Genomic DNA, 8,719 nt, shown 5'->3' with positions numbered 1-8,719 from the left:
TTGTCATGCCCGAGATCAACTCCAAAGTCTTACGTCCTAGGCAAGTGCTGAACCACTGAGCTACAGCCCCTAACCCTCCAGTCTTCTTATCAAAGACTATTCTAAGCACCTTGTCGGACTATCCTGTCTCAAAGTTCTGTTGCTGTGATGAAACACCACAGCCAAATGCAACTTGGGGCTCTTTCTGCCATATTGGCGCCCTTGGAGGCCTGCTGGGAACAGGACTTCTAAAAAAAAGCAAGTATGTCTGGAAGGCTGTGGTGCAAGGCCATTTTTGCTGGCTACAAGCAAGGCCTCCGGAACCAAAGAGAGCGCAGGGCTCTTCTTAAAATTGAAGGCGTTTATGGCCGAGATGAAACTGAGTTCTACTTAGGCAAGAGGTGTGCTTATGTGTACAAAGTAAAAACAATACAGTGACTCCTGGAGGCAAACCAAACAAAACCAGAGTGATCTGGGCAAAAGTAACTCGGGCCCACAGAAACAGTGGCATGGTCCATGCCAAATTCCGAAGCAACCTTCCTGCAAAGGCCATTGGACATGGAATCCGTGTGATGCTGTACCCATCCCAGAATTAAACTAATGGAGAGTAAATAAATAAAAGTAGAAAAAAAATGCAACTTGGGAAGGGAAGGGCTAATTTTTCTAACACTTCCACTGTTGCAGTAAATGTTTAAAAATGGGTAACCTTTTATCCTAAGCTAGCACTAGAGCCAGCACCGTTGGGCCACATGGCACTGTGTGGTACTTTATCTCAGCGGCGCCACGCTGCCCCCAAGTATTCTTAGACTCAGGCAGTCCTTGAGCCGTTCCAGTGTGGCACCTTGCCACACTGGTTTCTACAGTTAGTTCTGTCACCAGAGGGCCATATGGAAGTAATCATAATTTATCTCCGGTTAGTATCTCTCCTGGTGGCTCTCTACTAGCCGCATACTCTACGGTTCCAGCCATCCGGTAAAATCTGAGCTCTAGAAGTCCAGCATGCGGGTGGCCTATCATGGCTCCCCGCCACGGACTTTGCCCACACTCCCAGCGACTGCCCCCTGGTAATTAAGGTAAAAAACTCCCAACTACCCCGTGAAATCATGACTCCATAAACTGTAACTTAACAATCAGATTTATGGGCTGGAGAGATGGCTCAGTGGTTAAGAGCATTGACTGCTCTTCCAGAAGTCCTGAATTCAAATCCCAGCAACCACACTGTGGCTCACAACCATTTGTAATGGGATCTGATGCCTCTTCTGGTGTGTCTGAGGACAGCAATAGTGTACTCACATACATAAAATAAATAAATCTTTAAAAAATCAGATTTATATCTTAAATTCTCAGTCCATAAGACATCCACACAATAAACTCACAACCAAATGATAAAGACATAAACTACCCACCAACATAAGATCAATTGACCTATAGAAATCCATCCCTTAAGAAATATTTATAACAACCTGTATCAATGTAGAGATGCATGAGGATAGATCTTTTACGTCTGCCTCCATGTTGCCTCTGCCCCTTTCTCTTCTCCCTTTTCTTCTAAAACTTTGTTCCCTCCTCCCTTCCTTCTCATCCAATGCCAGGCCTTATTTTAGCTTGCGTCTGCCTTCACCTGCATAAGGACATCAACCTACATTCCACATCACAGTTCATCATTAAAGACAGTCTAGGCAGGAAGCTGGAGGCAGCAGCTGATGCAGAGACCACGGAGGGGTGCTGCTTCCTGGCTTGCTCCTCGTGGCTTGCTCAGACTGCTTTCTTTTAGAGCACACAGGCCCACCAGCCCATGATTTATACCTCTCACAATGAGCTTGGCCCTCCCGCATTGACCACTAATAAAGAAAATGCCCTACAGGTGCTGGTACAGCCCAAACTTAATGGAGGCAATTTTTTTTTCAACTGAGTCCCTCTTCTCAAATGACATTAGCTTGTATCAAGTCAACATAAAACTAATCAGGACAATCCGTATCTTTATTCAGGATGAAGAGTTGGATTTGAAGCAATTATCTATTCTTTCTTGGTGTTAATTCTTTCTCCAAAGGTCCAGAGCCTGGAGGTTAGTTAAATGGTACAAAAATTAAAATTTGAAAAGTAAATAACAATTGCCTAAGTATGGAACCAAAGCAGATAATCCTACTTGCTTTATTCTCTTGATATACCAAAATTCGTAATCAACTTCTATACGCACTACACCCCCATAGGTTTTGCAAACACATAGGCTTCAATTCCAGCCATTGGATGTATGTCAGACGATGCTCAGAATAATGCTTCAGAATAACTTTGCCCACCATCATTTTGTCGCTTTAACATGACGCAAGTAAACACATTGCTCATAGTCTGTAAAAGACAGGCTATGCCATTTAAGGGTATTGAGCTATTTTTGTGATGTCTTCAGCCTGGAAGAGAGGTGGGTGGCACTTAATGACAATTTGAACATAATAAAGAAGTAACAAACTATGACTTGTTTCTAAGTGATGTGTAGTATTAACAATACCTTCCAAGAAAACAGGGACATAAAAAGAAATCACTAGGAAAAAAACTGCAGTTTCCAAGCAGCTTGCTTAACTGCCTTCGTTTTCAAGGAAACAACATGCCGAGAAATTTGATAGGCCTTTGAAATAAATTCTAATCTCCCTCCCAAAAGCATAGCAACAGCATCCTCTACTGTTTGGATTTCATTGGTGCCGGTTGTAATATCTCTAATTTGATGAATTTATATTTCATCGTCATTGCACTTTGTTCTCATTTGTTCCCCTTCATCATGGCCATTCCTGTGAACCTGTTACCATCTGGCTGCTCCTCCTTCCCCAGAAATATCCTCACTCTGCTGCTGTTCTCTCTCTCTCCCCCTCTCTTCCCCTCCCCCTCTCTCTCACCCTCTTCCCCTTCCTCCCTCTCCCTCCTTCCCTCTCTCTCTCCCCCTCCCTCTCTTCCTCTCTCTCTCCCTCTCTCTCTCTCTCTCCCTCTCTCTCCCTCCTTTCTCCCTCCTCCCTCCTCTCTCTCCCCTCCCTCTCTCTTCCTCTCTCTCTCTCCCTCTTCCTCTCCCTCTCCCTCTGCCTCTCTCCCTCCCTCCCTCTCCTCCTCCCTCCCTCTCTCCACCCCTCTCTTTCTCACTCTTCCCCTCCCTCTCCCTCCTATCTCCCTCTCTCTCCGCTCATCCACACTACATGTATGTTTGCCTCTCTCTCTGTCTCTTTCTGTGTGTGTGTGTGTGTGTGTGTGTGTGTGTGTGTGTGTGTGTGTATGCATTTGCTGAGTTGATTTTTTTTGTGTTTCTTATAACCTAGGTTGACTGGAACTGGAACTCAGCATATAGTTGGGAGTGAGCTTGAACTCTGGTCCTCTTGCCTTCATGTCTTATGTGCTGGAATTACAGGCATGCACCACCCCAACACCGAGCCTCTTCTGCTTTTTATTCATCTGTCATTGTTCCTATATTTCCCCTTCCTTTAAGAGCTCTTCCTCTGCTCTCATACTTTTATGAGACACATACCTGTGTGCATGCCCGTGTACCACATGCATATGGAGGCCAGAAGAAGGTGTTACAGAGGGAACTAGAATTGTAGTTACAGATGGTTGGGAGCTGCCATGTGGATGCTGGGACTCAGACCCAAGTCCTCTAGAAGAACCACCAGTGTTCTTAACCATTGAGCCAACTCTCCAGCCCCCACATACATTTTATTTAAAATCTAGGCTCTGCATATAAAAGAATATATTAGTATTTCTCTTTCAGAGTCTGGCTTGTTTCATGTAACACGATTTCTAGTCACATCAATCTTCTTGCAAATGTGACATCATTTCCCTTTACTGTCACACAAAACTCCGTTGTGTATCTGTGCTCTTTCTCTATCTGTTCATTTGTTGATGGGTATCTAGGGTGCTTCCAGGGCTGGTGCAATTCTTGGCTCTTGTGAATAGTGCAGCTATAAATATGGACGAGCTTCTCTGGTTTCTTGACTTAGAGCCCTCAGGTATATACCCAAGAGTGGGGCAGTTAGGTCATAACATAGTTCTACTTTTTTTTTCTTTTGAGGAACCTCCATATTGGTTTCCATAATGGCTGTACATGGTTACATCCCCACCAGCAAAGATAGGAATTCTCCTTTCCCTATAGCTGAGCTAGCGTTTATAGCCATTTGCTTTCTTCATGATCGCCATCCTGCCTGAGGAGAGATAGAATATCAGAGCATTTTAATTTACATTTCCCTGACAACTAAGGATGTTGAAACTGTGTTGAGACAGGGTCTCATGTTTCTGACGCTGGCCTCAAACTTACTATGTAGACAAAGCTCGCCTTGAATTTCTGATCCTCTTATCTTCCCTTTCTGGGTTCTGGGATGACCAGTGTGAGATGCTGTTCTTAGTTAAGTTAAATTAATACAATAATGGGGATCCCACCCCGGGCTTCCTGTAGGCAGAGCAAGGACTCTACCAACAGAGTTATATTTCTTTTTATTGGCCATTTGTATTTTTTCTGTTTTTTTTTTTAAAGTTGTTTATAAGGTTTGTTCTGTGTTTTTGAGAATTGGACCTGACAGGATACTGGAACACACACACACACACACACACACACACACACACACACACACACACACACACACACGTTAGGAACAGAAGATAAAGTTAAGGAGTTTAGGGAGAAAAACTTTTCTCTTGAGGAACATTTGAAACATCTAGGCCATGATCTTGACAGGTTGGGGGAGGAGGGTCCTTAAACCAGGGAAGGAGAGGGCACTTGTGGGCAGTAGACTATGCCACTAGAAAGAACTTGTAAGGTTGTAGCAAAGTTCAGAACCCTGATAAAACTCATAGGTGAAAATGGCAGGGGGTTGGGGATTTAGCTCAGTGGTAGAGCGCTTGCCTAGCAAGCGCAAGGCCCTGGGTTTGGTCCCCAGCTCCAAAAAAAGAAAGAAAGAAAGAAAGAAAGAAGAGAGAGAGAGAGAGAGAGAGAGAGAGAGAGAGAGAGAGAGAGAGAGAGAAAAGAAAAGAAAGAAAGAAAGAAAGAAAGAAAGAAAGAAGGAAGAGAGAGAATGGCAGGAGTTTGGACCAGCTCCTGGCCATGACACCCAACTAGGAGGACCATGACAATCAGCTACACAGAGACAACACCTTCCCCATGCAGATAGAGCATCCCTAACATCTCAGACCGAGCCAATAGAAAGCACCTACCTCTAGATTTCATCCCGTCCCAAAATGTTTATAAGGACCCTGTCCACAAGGAATAAAAGTACACCAGTTATTTCACCAAAGATGAGAGAGAGCCTGCCTTACTGAGCTGGAACACTCCAGGGAAGAGTTTTCCCTCCCAAAGTATTCATCCCAGGACCTTGACCAACAAACTCAGTGTGTGTGCTTGACCTCGGCTACTTCCTGCTTAGTGGCTCAGCTCCGGCTCGGGCCCCTAGCTGCCCAGCTCAGCTCCTAGCTGCCCACACAGTCTCATGGGCTGCAGGTTGTGGTGGCTGAGGAAGAGGGCTGGCAGCCTGCCTTGCTCCGGATTCCCCTCGGAGAACTGTAACACTCTGATGGTTCTGGCGACAACCAAGTCCCTTGTGAGACCTCTCACCACCAGCCAGGCTAAGGATTCCCTGCTGGCTGTGCCCTGGTACGCAAACTGCAGACTCCCACCCTCAGAAATAGGCAGGGGGAGATGATACAGGCTGTTGATTGACAGTACTTACCTGGAGTCCATTTGACCTTTGGGAGGTGGGTTTGAGTGGATTCCCTGAAGCTTTTAAGAATCTTTTTTTAAGTTTACAAAAAGATAATTTTCAGATTTGTTAGTTCACCACTGTTTAATGTAAAAGCTCTGAACTCATACAGCAGTAGCATGGGGGGCGGGGTCTGAAGCATTTTCCTTCCTCCCATACCCTAACTCACCCTCCTATCACCAGCCAAGGTTTTCATGTCCTCCAACCTCATTGCATTTACCAACCTCAAAGCACCTTCCTAGACCTCACTTTCTTGGAAGCTTTCCTATCCTTGAACCTTCCATTTCCATCTTCTGGTGTCTTGGATCTCTTTCTTCAGTGTCTTAGAGTTTGTATTATATTATATTATATTATATTATATTATATTATATTATATTATATGTCTTTTGTTTGGTTATGGCTATCCCAAAATTTTCTTTGAGGCTACTAATCTGACTTCTGTCATTTGTATGTGGGAGGGCTACTGATTTTTGTATATTAATTTATATTCTTACACTTTCTGAGTTTCCCAGCTGTAGGAGTTCCCCAGGATGGTTTCTAGGACCTTTCATGTGTACTATCAGATCATCTACAAATAAAGGTGTTTTGATTTCTTCCTGTCTTACTTGTATCCCCCTTCTGTCTTGTTGCTCTGGGAGACCAGATCTTGGGTTCAGACTCCACCTTAGAGAACCTGACCTAAGGTTGAACTTCAGTTAACTAACAGGCCTCCCGGTACCTTGCACCACTTTCCAGGTTACCCCCCACCCCCAAAAAGACCTGTATCTAGTACCATTTCCCAGGTTATTCCTCAACAAATCTGCACTCCCAGGTTACAAACCTGCCCCTGAGACTTCACTTCCTACCAAACACCAGTCAGAAGAAGTTTATGGTTGACACCTAGCACCTGCCAATTATGTTAAAAATCAACAATAGCCCCGCCCCCAAATCCGATGCTTGCCAGCCCAACCCTTGTTTGACATTTCCTGTAACACCTTGTCCCAGTGAAGGCTCAGGGCTGCTTCCCCATCCTGTGGATCAGCCATGAGTAAGCTCAAACTGAGTTTGTAATGAAGAGACGCTAATGGGATTGTATCGGAGTAAGCTCCTGCTTGGTCTTTTGAGCTCGGGAAAGCTTCTTGGGACTACAGCTCTAGCTGAGACTTCAAATACTATAATGAATGGGTATGGAAAGAGTGGATATCCTCACCTTGTTTTCTTCACTTTTGTAAAATACTGTGTTTCTCTTCGTTTAGGTTGCTTTGGCTGTGGACTTACTGCAACCTGCCTTTATTGTGGTATGCATCTTGTATCCCTAGTCTGTCAGGATTTTATTCATGTAAGGGCGTTAGATTTTTGTCAAAGACCTTTTCTACACATAATGGTTTTAATCTTTCAATCTGTTTACATGTTTAATTTCATTTAATGATTTACATAAATTGAACCATGCCTGGGATAAAGTGTGCTTAATTAGGGTGGATAATCTTTCTGATCTGTTCTTGGATTCAGTATTTTATTGAGCACTTTTGCATTTGTGTTCATAAGGGATATTGGTCGATAGTTTTCTTTTTTTCTTCTTTTATTTTCTTTTTTTAAAAATTTTTGTGGGGTCTAAGTATCCAGGTATTGGTGGCTTGGTAAATAGGATTAGGTAATCTTCCTTCTGCCTCTATTTTGTGGGATAGTTTAAGGAATACTGGTTCTAATCTTTGAAGGTCTGGTAGAATTCCGTGCTGAATTCATCTGACTCTGGGCATTTTGGTTGGGACATTTTCACTTACTGCTTTCATTTCACTAGAGCTTATGGTTCTGTTTAAATTGATTTAACTTTGGTAGGTTGTACATATTAAAATATATCCATTTCTTTTAGATTTTCCAGTTTGGTGATAAGTTTCTGAATTTCCTCAGATTCTGAAATAATGTTCCCCTTTTCATCTCTAATTAATCTGGATCTTCTGTCCTGGAACTCACTCTGTAAGATCAGGCTGGCCCTTGAATTCAGAGATTCAACTTCCTGTCTTCTGAGTGCTAGATCAAAGGCATGCGCCACCCCCTCCCAGCTCTTTCTCAGTCTTTTAATTTGACTAACGGTTTGTCAGTCCTACTGATTTTCTCAAGAAACCAAATCTTGATTCACTGATTCTTTGTGTTGTTTGCTTTTTTCTATTTCATTGGTTTTGGCCCTGAGTCCATTTTTTGTGTATTTGAGTGTATCTATTTGAGTGTATCTCTTGTTGTTGAAGAGCGCTCAGCTGTGTTGCTAAGTTACCGATATGACCTCTGTCTCATTTTTGGTGTAGTGTTATATGAACTTGCCTCTTAGGATCACATTCACTATGTCCAGGGAGGTTTGGAATGCTGTGTTCTCATTTCATTCATTCGTTTGTTGAGACAGGGTTTCTCCATGGATGTCCTGGAACTCTATGTAGACCAGGCTGGCCTAGAGTTTAGAGAGAGCTACCTGCCTCTGCCTGTTGACTGCTGGAATTAAGGAACACACTACTATGCCTGGCCTCTCCATGTCTTATAGTCTGCCAGTGAGCATTTTGTTTGACTTCCTAAATCTTTCATTTCCTGTTTTATTTTGGTTTCAGTTTTCTTTAATGATTCTATTCTTTTTTGTTGTTATTAAATTCAACTTTCACATCTTGAATTGTTTTGGTTCATCCAACTGTTTGTCTTTTCAGACAATCCACTAGGGATTTGTTTATACCCTCTTAAGGTTCTTGAACACATTCAAGGTTACTATTTTGAAGTCCTGTCCTGTGCTCTTCTCGAGGCCTATTGGAATAGGGTTACTGGCTTTTGGTGAAGGCATATTGTATTGGCTATTCATGTTTCTGCTTTCAAACTGGGATTTAGACATCTGGAGTTATGATATTTCAGGTATTTCTTGATGTCCAATATCTGGTCTGGTCTTTGTTGGATGGGTGTTCCAGTCTTTGGTTACTGTTGCCTGTCCTCCAAGTCCTTCCCCCTATTCCCCCTCCCCTGGATATCAACCAGCCTTGGCATATCAAGTTGCAGTAAGATTATGTGCA

General features: G+C 43.2%; 1 pseudogene; it reads left to right on the top strand.

Moving 5' to 3' along the window:
- The first annotated feature begins 207 nt into the window (after window positions 1-207).
- Window positions 208-575, top strand: LOC116913203 (annotated as a pseudogene).
- The last annotated feature ends 8,144 nt before the right edge of the window (window positions 576-8,719 follow it).

This window comes from Rattus rattus, chromosome 12 (genome assembly GCF_011064425.1).
Source record: "Rattus rattus isolate New Zealand chromosome 12, Rrattus_CSIRO_v1, whole genome shotgun sequence".
In the NCBI taxonomy this organism is placed as follows: Eukaryota; Metazoa; Chordata; class Mammalia; order Rodentia; family Muridae; genus Rattus; species Rattus rattus.
Note: the sequence above shows the minus strand (reverse complement) of the source record. Positions and strands in the feature narration are given on the sequence as shown.